The sequence below is a fragment of the Megascapheus bottae genome, chromosome 7 (genome assembly GCF_031878675.1).
Source record: "Megascapheus bottae isolate mThoBot1 chromosome 7, mThoBot2.hap1, whole genome shotgun sequence".
Lineage (NCBI taxonomy): Eukaryota > Metazoa > Chordata > Mammalia > Rodentia > Geomyidae > Megascapheus > Megascapheus bottae.
The window spans coordinates 20,372,065-20,388,071 of NC_143515.1; the positions used below are offsets into that span (position 1 = coordinate 20,372,065).

Below are 16,007 nucleotides of genomic sequence, written 5' to 3' on the forward strand. Positions count from 1 at the left end.
GAACACACTTTTTCCTTTTCTGGCAAGTACACATGGAACATTCTCTGTGATAAGCCACATCAGATCTTGGTAAATATAATGAGAGGAAATGAAGTAGAAGAAAATTGCAAATCAATGTTGGAATGAAAACTGAAAAGCTCACAAAACTGAGGACAAAAACCTCTCACATTTATTTTCAAAATTTGACAAAGAAGAAACCAAAAGTCCTATCACAAAATATTATGACAAATGAAAATGCACACAACACATGAACTTACTAAATGTAGCAAAAGCTATAATAGGAACAGAGTTCATAGTTTTGAATGTCTACATAAGCAAAGAACAAGTTTTGGAGCAGATTTTGGTCTTGGAACAATGAAGCATCTCTTATATCTTTAGAACAAGAGACTATGGCTTCAACCCCAGCCCTCCATTACACCCAACAATGTTAGGACTTTTCTTTTCTTTTTCTTTTTCTTTTTTCTGTGGGTCATGGTGCTTGAACTCGGCCTTGGTGCTGTCCCTGAGCTCTTTAGCTCAAGGCTACTGCCCTACCCTTGAGCCAAGTCCCATTTCCCATTTTCTAGAGGTTAATTGCAGATAAGAGTCGAGGTTCTTTTGCGCCTGGGCTGGCTTTGAACCTTGATCCTCAGATCCCAGCCTCCTGAGTAGCTAGGATTACAGGCATGAGCCACTGTGCCCAACTCTTAAGGAAGATTTTCCAAAAACACATTATTGTCCATCTCCCGTAGATCACACTATCCAGCCCTTAACTGTCTTGTGACTATTGTCTTTTCCTAAATTGAATATTGATTAATAGTTTGTTTTTTATCCCACAACTAGATGTCTGAATTACTGAGAGGAAGCACCATTTGCTGATTCCTACAGAATCCTTCCTGGTGAGTAAGAAAACAGATCCAGCTTCTTAAGTAAGTAGAAAGATCCATTGTCAAGAGTTGCTGAGAATCAGTCTCTAAAATTCTGTGAGATTCAATGCCACAGAAAATCCATTAGATGTCAAGCAAACCACCCTGTCAGTAAATGAGCTGTCTATGTAGAAACAGTAGAGATTGATGGGGTGCTATTACCAACAAGGAGTCCATAGGCTTGATGAGAATTCTGGAAGAACCAGGCACACTTGGGATGCACAGGTGACTTGCTGACCTTTGTGGAAAACCACTCTGTGCTAGGTGCTGAGACTGGAAACCTAGCCTTGCCTCTATCCCTGCTTCCTCTGTGTCCACACAGTTCATCTCCTAAGGACTGAAGTGTGTCTTCCAAGTTGGTATGTAGAAATCCTGCACCAAATCAGGGCGTACTTGGAGAAAGAGCTATAAGAAGAGAATGAAGTGTACCTTACATCATTCTTAAGGAAGAACTTAGGTCATGTCCACACTGTGTGTGTATTTAATAGTTATTTTTCCCTGGACAGGAGAATGTCTGCATGTTTGGCTCACTGATTAGAATCTTATCACCCATATGAAATATTAAATCAGTATGAGCATTTTGAGATGTCCATATTCTCTCTCTTAGGTACCAAAGACTTCTGTTGGATGTGCAGAGGTTTTGGCCTTTCACTACAGAGCCAATAAACATGTGTGCTGCCTTAGGTGTTAAAAGACTCTAGGAGAGGAGCTGTTTCCAGTGAGTTCTGGACCCAAAGCTTCTTTGAACTTGAGATGAAGATCCACTATTTCTCCAGGGTTCCTTCTTCACTTTCTCCAGATCTATTTATGTCATTGTGTATGCTCAGAAAGAGGAAGAATGAATGCTCCAGCAGCAGGAGCACAGGGGTGCGTTCTGGGCCTCATGCAACTGAGGAGTGTTGAGTGGAAATGGTTCTGTGGGATTGTGTAAGGAGCACTTATTTTAGCACCCCGTCAATGTGTAACAATGTAATGTCATATTACACAAGGGAGAAAAATTACATGTTCATATGTTCAAAGTAGGAATACTTAGGTTATTAACAAGCTGCAGCCCCATCGGAAGTTCTTCATTACCAGAAGCACATTATGGCTTTATCCATGATCATTGATTCATTTCAATGATTTATAATAATCTTACAAACACATACTTAGGAAGAAGAGTTACTATAGATCTTTTATTTTTTAACTGGAAATTCTCAGATGCTTATGCATTTGTTTAGGGAAGACTGAAGCTTGAAAGTCTGGAAACCATAAAGATGTAGATCTTTATTTTTTGTAGCCAAGCTATATTGTCAGTGCCCAGAAAAATAGAAATAAGTCAAAGTGAGGTTTATTTTCATCCAGTCTTCATGTTTTATATAGAAACTTTTCTCCCTTTAATTCCTCTCTCTTCTAAGAGTCATTAACATAGAATGAAAAATTAAGAAAATCAGAGTGAATCTTGAAGAGAGCAAGTTTGTTCTACACACCAGACAGACAGCACAGGCTAGCCCCTGGTGGTTGATTTGCATGTGCCCAAAGCACAGCCCACAGCCCTCAGACTTCATAATAGACTGCTCACTCCCTGTGGTGGAGTCAGTCCAGCAATCAGCACACAGCATGGACATGAGGACCCTTGCTCAGTTCCTGGAGCTCCTGCTTCTCTGGATCCCAGGTAAGAAAGAACCATGCTGAGAAATAACACAGATCAATGTTATTCGTGATGTTTAACTTTTCACAGAAATCTTCTTAAGAGGTTGATGGATATTGTAAATGTTCGCTTTTATGTTTCTACACAGGGGTCAGGTGTGATATCCATATGAACCAGTCTCCATCTGCCCTGGCTGCATCCCTCGGAGATGCATCACTTGTAGGGCCAGTGAGGAGACTGGATATGCTTTAGCCTGGCATCAGCAATATCCAGGGAAAGCTCCTAAACTCCTTATCTATAGTGCAGATAATTTGGAAGATGGAGTCCCAACCAGGTTCAGTGGCAGTGGATCTGGGACAGACTTCACTCTCACCATCAGCAGCCTGCAGCCTGAAGATGCTGCCACTTATTACTGTCAACAGGGTTATGATGATCCTCCCACAGTGATACAAGTCATAACATAAACCACAAGGGAAGCAGAAGTGAGAGGCTATTCCTCATGCTTCTACTTGCACGATTTGTCCTAGAATCCCAGGACAGCTATCTTCTATGTCTCAGTCTTGGGAGTGAGTGTCCTGGGCTGAAAGTTGAAATATTAAAATTAGAGTCAAGACTACAAACATTGAAATGTACTCTATTTATTCTTGTCTTTTAATCTCTAACAGATATTCACACTGTGCACAGAGATACATCTAAGTTATTATGTCTAAATTTTGTTTTGTGATTTCAAAATACTTTATTCATAAATTCCATCAGCAATTAAAGACATTTTGCTACTTCATCCTTCTTGTACATTCCTTTTGTGTTTTTTTGTTTTTTATTTTTTTCATACATTTTTATTGTAATTAATAGGGTTACATCATATTTGCCAGATAGATGGTGCATTAATCCCATACATTGATACCCTTTCACATGTCTTGGTCCCCATTTCCCTCCCCCCACCCCCACTCCTCATCTTGTTTCCCCCGTTCCCTATCCAATTTCAAATAACCAAATACAAATATATCCAATATATCAGATAACAAAGTGAGATACTGTAACAATTTGAGATAACCAAGGGACAGCAAAAGAGTTGAGAGATAACATAGTACCTTAAGGACAACAATCATTCATTACATGGCTTATGTTTCTATATCCTAGAGATCCTTTCATTTAGCGTCCTACTATATGGCTTTTTGTACCAAGGTTTTGCTCTATTGCAAATCTCTGCTAGGAGAGCCCAAGTTTTCTACTGATTATGTCAAATGATGGAAACCATTGAGCATATGTTCCTTTGAGTCTGGCTTACTTCACTTAATATCATCTTTTCTAAGTCTTTCCATTTCCTAACAAATGTGGTAATGTCATTCTTTCTGACAGCAGCATAGAATTCCATTGTGTACAAATACCACATCTTGTTGATCCACTCTCATAAACACTTCTTAGCAGAAAGAACAGCGCTGGAGAAATTTCAATTCCAAAGTTTAGACTCTTTTACAGAAGTATAATTATCAAAACAGCTTGATACTGGCACAAGAACAGGCCTGAAGACCAATGGAATAGAACTGAAGACCCAGATATTAAACCACAGACCTATGGCAACCTAATCTTTGACAAGGGAGCCAAAAAAATAGAATGGAAAAAAGATAACCTCTTCAACAAGTGGTGATGGCAGAACTGGTTAAGCACATGCAGAAAACTAAAGTTGGTTTGTTCTTTGTCACACTGTACTAGAATTAACTCCAAATGGATCAAAGACCTGGAGGTAAAAGACAACACTCTGAAAACTTTACAAGAAGGAATAGGATATACACTGGAACTCCTTGGCACAGGTGGAAACTTTCTTAATAAGGACCAAGAATCACAACAAATCAGAGAAAGGCTGGATAAGTGGGACTGCATTAAACTGCAGAGCTTTTGTATGACAAAGGACATAGCTAATAAACTAATTAGGAAGCCTACAGAATGGGAGAAGATCTTCACCAACCATACAACAAACAAAGGCCTCATATCTAAAATATATCAACAGCTCAAAAAATTGAATCAATCCAAAACTAATCTCCAAAGTAACAACCATCGTATTAAAAGATGGGCCAAAGACTTAAAGAGAGTCTTCCCTGAAGAAGAAACAAAAATGGCCTATAGACACATGAAGAAATGCTCAATATATCTGGTCCTAAAAGAAATGCAAATCAAAACAACTCTAAGATTCCACCTCACTCCAGTTAGAATGACCAGGATCAAGAAAAAAATAACAACAGATGCTGGAGGTGATGTGGCCAGGCGGAATCACTACTACACTATTGGTGGGAGTGCAAACTCGTTCAACCACTATGGAAAGCAGTATGGCAGTTCCTCAAAAGACTAAACGTAGAGCTCCCCTATGACCCAGCAATTCCACTACTTGGCATTTACCCAATCATCCAGAAACAAAGACATACTAAATCCACCAGCACAACAATGTTCATTGCAGCACTATTTACCATAGCAAAGATATAGAACCAGACTTTTGTGTTTTATTTTCCGTTTTGGTTTTAGGTTTTCTTATTGTATTTGGAGAGCTTCAGTAAAATTTTAGGTACAAATGGTGAGAGTGAACATTGTATTCCTTAATACAACTTGAGTGATAAAATGTTAAATACTCATTGTGAATTTGGCCTACTGATAGAGTGTTTCCTGGAATGCAGAAAACCCTGGTTCGATTCCTCTGTAACATATACACAGAAAAAATCCAGAAGTGGTGCTCAGGCTCAACTGCTAGATCTTTAGCCTTGAGAAAGTCCAAGAACAGTGCTTAGGCTCTCAGCTCAATCCCAGGACTGTCAAAAATTATATTGACTTTATAGGCAATAAAGGCAATTGAAAACATATTTTTATTGAGGATATTATAAGAATAGTAGTAAATGATAAATGATAGCTTTCAAGTAAGATGTTTGGTTCTATTGGGGTTGTTTGGTTCTATTGGTGTTTGAACTCAGGGTTTCCTGCTTATTTGGCTCTACAAATTAAGTCATCCCATAATTATTTTTTTTACTTTAGATTCGTTCTCTGATGAGGTCTTGTGATTTTACCTAGCTTGGTTTTCTACTCCAATACTTCTAATATCACCAGCTGCATAGCTGCAGAAACATGCACCACCTACTTCAACTTGATGTTTGAGCTAGAGTTTCACTGCCATTCAAGTGGCAGATGTAAATCCAAACCTAAAATCTGTACTTCCAGCTTAGTTGGGATTAGAGGCATGAGTAACCATGTCCAGCCCTCAAATGAAAAATGTTTATGAACTTTAGTACTACTAAACATAATGAAGTGATCATTTAAAACTCAGAATAATGGGTATAAGAAACTATAGTGAATATTACAACTGTATGTCTATTCCACATACATTATTATGGACAAAAAGAAATAAATAATTGAAACAATGTACTTTTCCTTCACTGTGAAAGAAGGATGATTCCTGTGAACTGATAAGGAGTGAATCAATGATATAGTTAAAAAGTTGAAGAATTATTTATAATGTATTATAGATCATATAAAAATGAAGGAAGGTGTGGGAACAATATGGCGGACAGCCTCACTCATCTCCACGACCGGTGAACTCGAGAATGCTCAGCTTGCTGCTGCACTGATTGCCCAGATAGCAAAACTCATTGATGTTTTGATACCTTCCTTACCCAGTGAAGAATCCACAGCTGCATTGCAGGCTGCTAGTTTGTATAAGCTGGAGGTTGACAACCACAAAGCTGCTACCTGTCAGGAAGACATTGTTTATCTGGGAGACTTGCTTCTGGAAAAGATTCAGAGTGCATTGGCTGACATTGCTCTGTCTCAGCTTAAGACAAGAAGTGGGGCCCACACCCAGCCTTTCCCAACAACTAGCTCCATCACAATGTGGATTGAAAAAATCACCGGGCCCTGCTATTAGAATTCTGCAGCCCATAGACCAACATCACCACACTAACTTCTCATGGGTGTTGCCATTGAGTTATTTTTAATTCACTCATCATTGTTGATAAACAAGCTCATCAAATCATGATGGAATCTGCTTTAAGCCATCATTGTGTCATCCCTCTGCATTTACCCCCTCTGGATGAAGATACTAAGGCAACTGTGCATTTGTGTTCATAATATGGAGAAATAAACATATAATAAAGTTGAAAAAAGATGATGGAAAAATTACTTCACATTCCAATATAAGAGAAAAAAATATTAAGCTAAATTAAATTAAAGCACACACAGAGTGAGGATGATATGCAGTAGTTTGTGGCCATCAATGTGACAGCAGGATTTGGGATGAATTTTTCTTTTAGCATGACTTCTATTATTTTGCTAATTCTCACTTGGGAGGCAATTGCCACCTTATACATATTCAAATTACACAGATGAGGAGAATGATAATGGAAGATGAAATTATGGTCCTTTAAGAGATAAAGGATCCACTCCTGGGCATTTACCCAAATGCCAATAAACAAGGACATACTAAAACTACTACCACAACCATGTTCATTGTAGCGTTATTTACCATACCAAAGATAGGGAACCAACCCACATGCCCCTCACAAAATGTTTGGATCAAGAAGATGTGGTACTTCTACACAAGTGAATTCCATTCTGTCATGAGAAAGAATGACATTGTCCCATTTGTAAGGAAGTGGAAAGGCTTGGAAAAAATCATTTTAAATAAAGTAAGCCAGAATCAATGGAACATACGCTTCAGGTTTTCTCTCATTTGTAACAATTCTCTTAGGAGACAATCATAACAGCCCAAAAGCTATGTACACAAGGCCATATAGAATGAGGGTAAAGAAAATGAACTCTAGGATATGGAAATAAAAAGTTTATGTTTGTGATCATTGTTCTTAAGGTACTATGTGAAGTTATTTCTTTTCTCTTTTTTCTCCCTAATGTTTTATCTCCTGTTTTTGCTGTATCTGACTTTGGTATCTGGTATATTATATATATATATATATATATATATATATATACATTTATTTGTTTATTTGAAATAGGGAAAACAAGAGGATCGGGAGAGGATGGAGGGGGGGAACATGGGAAGGTGTATCAATGTTCAGAAAGCAATATATCCACTATCTGACATGCAACTGTAACCCCCTGTACGTTACACCCCCAAATAAACAGCTGATAAGATGTGGAACCCAACCAAATGCCCCTCAATAGAAAATGGATCAAGAAAATGCAATATATATACATCATGGAATTTTATGCTGCCATCAGATAGAATGACATCATTGCTATATTTGTAAGGAAATAGAAAGACTGAAAAAATCATGTTGAAGAAAGTAAGCCAGAACCAAACAAACATAGGCTTCATAGTTTCCCTCATTTGTAATAAATAGTATATGTCTAGGATTTAGCCTAGTAGAAGATCACAATAGCTCTATAGCTATGAGCATATGATCTTATAAGGTGATGCTTGAATTGGTGTTGTTGCTCAAGAGGTAGGGTGGTAGCCTTGAGCTGAATGGCTGAGGGACAACATTCAGACCTAGACTTCAAGTCCTACAACTGACAAAAAAACAAAACAAAACAAAAAGATGATGCTAAGCAAAATGAACTCCAAAATATGGAAATAAGAGGCTTTTCTTTGTGGTTTCTGTTATTGTTTTTTAATGTACTATGTGAAATTATTCCTTTTTAATTTGTTTCCCCTCCTATGGTTTAATCCTCTGCTGTCACTGTATCTAATTTTGTTACCTGGTGAATTCTATATATGTTTACTTGAATTAGGGAAGTGAAGGCAGACAGCAAAATGGTGTGATAAATCACAAAGGACAATAACAAGGTAATATGTTGCAAATGAGCGCTACAACATGGAGGGGGAGCTGAGGGGAGGGAAATTGGGAGAAAATGCAGGAAGGGGTAACTATGATAGACAAGAAATATACTCACTACATTACTTACATAACTAACCCTTCTGTACATCATTCTGAGAGTAAAATTAAATTACAAAAAGAATTCTGAGTTCATGACCCTATACTCAAAATTAGATGACGAGAAATTGCTATGTGTAGACATATTCTGGTGTATCCCGAAGCCTTTAAAACCTCAGGAAGTGACAGGGAGAGTTCTGAACCCAGGGGAATACAATGGTCTCAAAAATAATAATTCAGAAACAAGGAAGAAGCTAAAACAGAAGAAATGTTGTTTCTTCAGCTTATGTGATGGTTTGGAAAACGCAAACTATTGTGGCCTATGTCAGGAATTTGCCACAATAATAACAGCATCTGTTATGGTTTGTGAGGGCAAAAACATGCATCTAAGGAACTTGATACAGAAGTTCATGGTTTGTCTGAATTATAGAACTGTATTCACTGCACATTTCATATTATTGCTTTCTACATTTTATGTAGTTTATCTTAAACAAAATCAAACTACTAGACCTAAACTTTTAAGTAAATATCTAGAAAATAAAGAAAGCTGGCTCAGTATTTATGGAAACTCATCCTTCTCAAACAACAGTGTAATGTGTACCTGGGAAGGTGTGGAAGAATTAGGAAGCAAGCCAAGAGCAGGAGGAATCATGAAGGCATGTCACTCTGTAGGACACACACATTAGATCTCTGTTGCTCTTCTTGATCACAGTGAATGTCATGGCTCTCAGGAGAGGCCCCACCCTCCTGGTGTGTCTTTCCACCTCACCTGCCAGTGTGTCTCTCCACTGCACCCACCAGGTCATTTGCCCATTGCTCCCAGGGGGGGAGTAAGTCCCACATAAGAGCTCAGCTCTCAGCTTGCCTGCACTGAGCAGGACTGCTTCCTCTCAAAATGAGTTGCCCTGCTCAGCTCCTGGGGCTGCTCATGCTCTGGATCCCAGGTAAGAGCACAGTGGATCTGGGGAAGGAGTCAGGGAGGTTGAGCTCTGTGTCCACTGCTCCCCATGTGTGCTGTGTCCACATGTGAGATGGGCAGATCTGCCTTCCTGGTTGCACATGGGATAATATGGATCTGTGTGAGTGAGGAAGATTCCAGTGGGAGCAAAGACCTTTGCTCTGCCTAGGACTTGATAACAAGAAGGGGTAGCAAATTTTAGATCCCCTTTGTATCTTACAACTGTGTGTATGTACGTGTGCATGTGTGTGTGTGCATGTGTGTGTGTGTGTGTGTGTGTGTGTGTGCGCGCACGCGCGCGCACCCATGGTCACATATGGCCACACTTAAAGAATATTATGTTGCATAACACTAAACCATAACAATTTTATAGCGTAATACAAGAATATCTTTATGAAAATGAATCCTGATGTTGTAATCAATCTTTTCCACTTCCCTCACATGTTTAGGATCAAGGGGGATGCTATTTTGACAAAGACTCCATTCTCTCTGGCTATCTCCCTGGGAGAGCCTGCCTCTATCTCCTGCAGGTCTAGTCAGAGCCTCCTACATAGTAAAGGAAACATCTATTTGTATTGGTTCCTGCAGAAACCAGGCCAGTCTACACAACTCCTGATCTATTTGGTTTCCAATCTGTATTCTGGGGTCCCAGGCAGATTCAGTGGCAGTGGGTCAGGCACAGATTTCACACTGAAAATCACCAGGGTGGAGGGTGAGGATATTGGAGTTTACTACTGGTTTCAAGATACACATGTTCCTCCCACAGTTATACAGCTCTAAACAAAAACCTCCCTGCTTGGGATGGCACAGCTGTCTAATATTATTTGTTTGTGGAGCAGTACAACAGTTTTTCTTGGTGATTGTCAGAGCAAGAAGCTTTAGAAGTCCTAACAAGTTTCAGTTGAGCTCTGGGTACCATGACCATCTCTACTGCACTTCAGGCATAACTGGGTAAAGCCCATGGCTTGCCCCAGGCAGCAGGAGAATACATGTTGTTCATTCAGCTGCTGAGATATGATAATTCATGTAAATTGAATGAAATCCTCATTCTAATCCCAATTGTATTAATTAAATTAGACCACTACAAATTGAATAGAATTAAGTAATATTAAGAGATCTTTTTCAAATAATTCTGTTTCTACCCTGAGGTGCTGAGATTTTCCAGCTGAGTAGTAATCTAAGCTATATGGTGAATTAGAGGTCAGACTAGGATTCATAATGAAACCCTATGCAAAAACAAAGCAAAAAAACATGGCAAATGTATAAGTCCTCTATTTATGATTTTTTTATGTTTGTATATTATGATGGCAATTGGGATAAATACCACCAGTCTACGTACATAAGCCATGTGGGAAGGCATTAATGCAGTCTAAATCTCATGCATGAAATAACTTTCTCTGGAGAACAGTACTGAATGAAATAAAGAGCATTGGGAAGATGTCAGGGTCACGTGATCATGAGACCCAAAGGTAGAGAGAGCTGTGGACAATGTCTAGTCCTCTCACTTATGCAATTCTAAAAAACTTGTTTGGAGCCAAACCTGGAGCAGCTGTTCATACGTACATGTACATTGTGTGCCAAAAGCCTGTGAGTCTGAAAATACAAGAAGTTGGCAGTTGTCACAAATTGTTTCAAAGTCAGGGGACATTCCCTCATCTAGTGTTATCCCATGTGTTATGAACAATTTGATGCAATAGAATTTGTGTTGACTTCTCAAATAGCACATGGCTAGAGAGAAATATTCAAAAGTAATAAATACTTTTCTTTGGTGCTCAAACATTATTACTTTCTTCCTATCCTCCAACATCTTCTATTTAGCATTTACCTTCCCATCCATAGGCAGCAGGGAAGTCTACACAACTCTTCTGTATGGAGAGCTGACCAGGGATCACGAGCAGAGACCTGAGATCTTCATAGCCACTCCCATTCAACACAACATCATCACAGAGAACCGTGAAACCCATTACCAGAGGAGGTCCCAGAACTGCTGTGGTTGGTGTCATGGAGACAGAACACACAGCACCTGATGACCAGAAGACCCAGCATCACCTGCATCACTGAGACACAGCAGAGACAGAGCCACAGTTCCTGTAAGTGATATGTGTTAAGGATGAGTTGTGCAGCCATGAGGAAAATACGCCAGTAAGTGGAGGGATTTCTGCCTTGGTCCCTATACTCCCAACCTTTCTCCTCCTGAATCCGATCTAAGAAAATGGCCTAATGGGAGATCATGGCTTGTGAACCTCCAAAATCGGCTCATTTCTCTTTGCTCACATGTCTTTGTCTGTGTCCTGGTAAAACTTTGGCCTATGTTGGCAAATGTGCCAACTCTGAGAAGGAGGCAGAATAGCCAATGTCCACTAGTTCAACTAATATGATCATTTATATATTCTGGAATTTTAGATCATGAAGTCCATATTTTTTCACTGCATTCAGATGTTACTAGTATATCATCACAATATACACTTTCCATATTTTTGCAGTGTGAATTTCTGAAGAGTTGTTCCAAGCCCTAATGATATTTTTACCAGGGAATGGAAATTCTTTCCATCTTTATGTAGATAATGTTTTAGAGAGGGCAATTTTACCAGTGCTTCACCTTAAAATGAATGAAATCCTGCCACCTCTGAAGAGGACCACTCACATGACACTGTCATTTACCAAAATAAATCTTTTTTTAAATTTTTTAGTGTAATTAGTAAAAGGGTTACATGATATTTGCCAGACAGAAGGTGCATTAATTCACATACATTGATACTTTTTCACATGTCTTGGTACCCATTTCCCTCCCCCCCACACCCTTCACCAGTTTTGGTTTTCCCCCCTTCCCTATCAAATTTCAAATATCCAAATACAAATAAATTCAATATATCAGATAACAAAGTGAGATACTATACCAATATGGGATAACTAAGGGACAGCAAAGGAGATGAGAGACAACATAGTACATTAAGGACAACAATCATTCATTATATGGCTTTTGTTTCAATATCCTGGAGGTCCTTTCAATTAGCTTCACATTATATGGCCTTATATATGGCCTTTTGCTCTATTGCAAATATCTGCTAGTAGAGCCCAAGGTTTCTACTGATTATGACGAATGAGGGAAACCACTGAGCCTAAGTTCCTTTAAGTCTGGCTTACTTCACTTAATATGATTTTTTCTAAGTCTTTCCATTTCCTAACAAATGGGGTGATGTCATTCTTTCTGACAGCAGCATAGAATTCCATTGTGTACAAATACCACAACTTGTTGATCCACTCATCAACTGAGGGACATCTGGGTTGGTTCCATATCTTTGCTATGGTGAATAGTGCTGCAATGAACATTGTTGTGCTAGTGGGTTAAGTATGTCCTTGTTTCTGGGTGGTTGGGTAAATCCCAAGTAGTGTAATTGCTGGGTCATAGGGGAGTTCTATGTTTAGCCTTTTGAGGCACTGCCACACTGCTTTCCATAGTGGTTGAACGAGTTTGCACTCCCACCAACAGTGTAGTAGTGATCCCTCCTGGCCACATCCCCTCCAGCATCTGTTGTTATTCGTTTTCCTGATCCTGGCCATTCTAACTGGAGTGAGGTGGAATCTTAGAGTTGTTTTGATTTGCATTTCTTTTATGACCAGAGATGTTGAGCATTTCTTCATGTGTTTATAGGCCATTTTTGTTTCTTCTTCAGAGAAGACTCTCTTTATGTCTTTGGCCCATTTTTAAATGGGATGGTGGTTACTTTGGAGGTTAGTTTTGGAGTGATTCAATTTTTTGAGCTGTTGATATATTTTAGATATGAGGCCTTTGTCCGTTGTTTGGTTGGTGAAGATCTTCTCCCACTCTGTAGGCTTCCTGATTAGTTTACTAGCTATGTCCTTTGCCATACAAAAGCTCTGCAGTTTAATGCAGTCCCACTTATCCAGCCTTTGATTTGTTGTGATTCTTGCTCCTTATTAAGAAAGTTTCTACCTGTGCCAAGGAGGCCTAATGTATCTCCTCTTCCTTCCTGTAAAGATTTCAGTGTGTCAGCTTTTACCTCCAGGTCTTTGATCCATTTGGAGTTAATTCTAGTGCAAGGTGACAAAGAAGGACCCAGCTTTAGTTTTCTGCAGGTGCTTAACCAGTTCTGCCAGCACAACTTGTTGAAGAGGCTGTCTTTCTTCCATTCTATTTTTTTGGCTCCCTTGTCAAAGATTAGTTGGCCGTAGGTCTGTGGTTTAATATCTGGGTCCTCAGTTCTATTCCATTGGTCTTCAGGCCTGTTCCTGTGCCAGTACCAAGCTGTTTTGATAATTATAGCTCTGCATACACTGTTGGTGGGAGTGCAAACTCATTCAACCACTATGGAAAGCAGTGTGGCAGTGCCTCAAAAGGCTAAACATAGAACTCCCCTATGACCCAGCAATTCCACTACTTGGCATTTACCCAACCACCCAGAAACAAGGACATACTAAATCCACTACCACAACAATGTTCATTGCAGCACTATTCACCATAGCAAAGATATGGAACCAACCTAGATGTCCCTCAGTTGATGAGTGGATCAACAAGTTGTGGTATTTGTACACAATGGAATTCTATGCTGCTGTCAGAAAGAATGACATTGCCCCATTTGTTAGGAAATGGAAAGACTTAGAAAAAATCATATTAAGTGAAGTAAGCCAGACTCAAAGGAACTTAGGCTCATTGGTTTCCCTCATTTGTCATAATCAGTAGAAACCTTGGGCTCTACTAGCAGAGATCTGCAATAGAGCAAAATCTTGATACATAAGGACATATAATGTGAAGCTAATTGAAAGGACCTCCGGGATATTGAAACAAAAGCCATATAATGAATGATTGTTGTCCTTAATGTACTATGTTGTCTCTCATCTCCTTTGCTGTCCCTTGGTTATCTCATATTGGTATAGTATCTCACTTTGTTATCTGATATATTGAATTTATTTGTATTTGGATATTTGAAATTTGATAGGGAAGGGGGGAAAACCAAGACGGGTGGGGGATGTGAGGGGGGAGGGAAATGGGTACCAAGACATGTGAAAAGTTATCAATGTGTGTGAATTAATGCACCTTCTATCTGGCAAATATCATGTAACCCTTTTACTAATTACAATAAAAAATAAAAATTAAAAAAATGTAGGGTTTCAGTTTTCCAAATTTCCAGAAGGATACAAACATGGAGAAGTGTCTACTGTGGAGATAGCCCTAGAGCTGGAAGGAAGAACAAAAAGAGTGGAGCTTTTACTTAAGAATGTTCTCTTCATCCCGGGCCATTTGTAAGAGGTGCTGTGTAACACCAAGTGGATGGCAGTGAAAGCTAACACCTGTTGTCAAATAAGAGGGACGAGAATTGCTGTGTTGAGTGCACTGAGATCCTTTAAGGTTTCAAGTAAATGTGAAGTCATCCACAAGAACGGATCAGGAAGAGCCCACAGATTGGCTAGTGCAAGTGTTGGCCATGGTGGAGCAAAAAGATAAACCCCCAGGGTTCACCAAGGTTTCCTAGAAATGATGGAACCATGCACTTGCTGAGCTCTTCTCTGAACCCTCACCTCCCATGTGAATGACAGAGATCCAAGAGGGGTCTTGAGACAAGGGATGGGAGATGACATGGCTGCACTTTGCACTCTTAATCCACACACCAGAGTGAACTGGAAGAAGCAGGACACACTTGCTATGTGTAAGAAACCTGACCCATTGCTGTTGCATGTCTTGCTATGTAGATAGAGGGAAGCCATTAGAGATCCAAACAGTGATCACAATAAAGAGTTTTTTAAAAGACCAATGTCATCTTTATTCAAATTCTAAATTGAAAATAGATTTTAGTAATTATGGATTAGTAATTATGGATTACAGATATTAATAATTTTTAGACATTTTTTTCTAGTCCTGGGGTTGAACTAAGAGGCTGAGCACAAAGCTAGTGCTCTACCACTTGAGCCACAGTACCACTTTCAGCTTTTTTCTGTTTATGTGGTACCAAGGAATCGAACCCAGGGCTTCATACATGCTAGCAAGCACTCTACCACTAGGCCATGCTCCCAGATCATTTTTAGACATTATTGATCTCTGTTGAAAGAACTAAAAGGAATATCTGAAGAAAGTAATGGAACAAATAAAATCTTAATAGAGATATGAAAAAGGCTACAGGTCAATCTGAGAATGGGAAACACCATAACTTCACTGAAAACTTCACAGACCAATGAAGATTCCAATCGACAATAGGGGAATAATCAGTGTTTTTGAGGGATCAATAGAAAAATTGTAATCCAAAAGAAACAAAACAAATCTCCAAGCCTCACAAGATTATAGGTAACAATGAAGAACAGAAAGAAATGCATATACATATTATAAAGGAAGAGAAAGAGAGAGAAAGAGAGAAACAGAAACAGAGGAAAGATTTGAACAAATATTTCAATAAAACTGGGAAATCTTTCAAGTGTAGTGAAATACAATAATAAAAAACCTGAGAATTTATAATTTACTTAGTGGGGTATATTAGTTTTTTATTTAATATTCAAAATCTCTCAAAATTTGCCAGTGGGCATTCCTTGTTAGTTGATTTACCCTCATTCTTTCTTTTACCTCGTCCATGAGGAATTCTTAGTCTGTGGCACAAAATTTTCCCAAACAGACCATGTTATTTTCCTATTTTTTG

The 16,007-nt window shown here is 39.0% G+C and overlaps 1 pseudogene; it reads left to right on the plus strand.

Annotated features, from left to right (window-relative positions):
• Nucleotides 1-2,504: 2,504 nt before the first annotated feature.
• LOC150060377 (immunoglobulin kappa variable 1-39 pseudogene) lies at nucleotides 2,505-2,999 on the plus strand (annotated as a pseudogene).
• The last annotated feature ends 13,008 nt before the right edge of the window (nucleotides 3,000-16,007 follow it).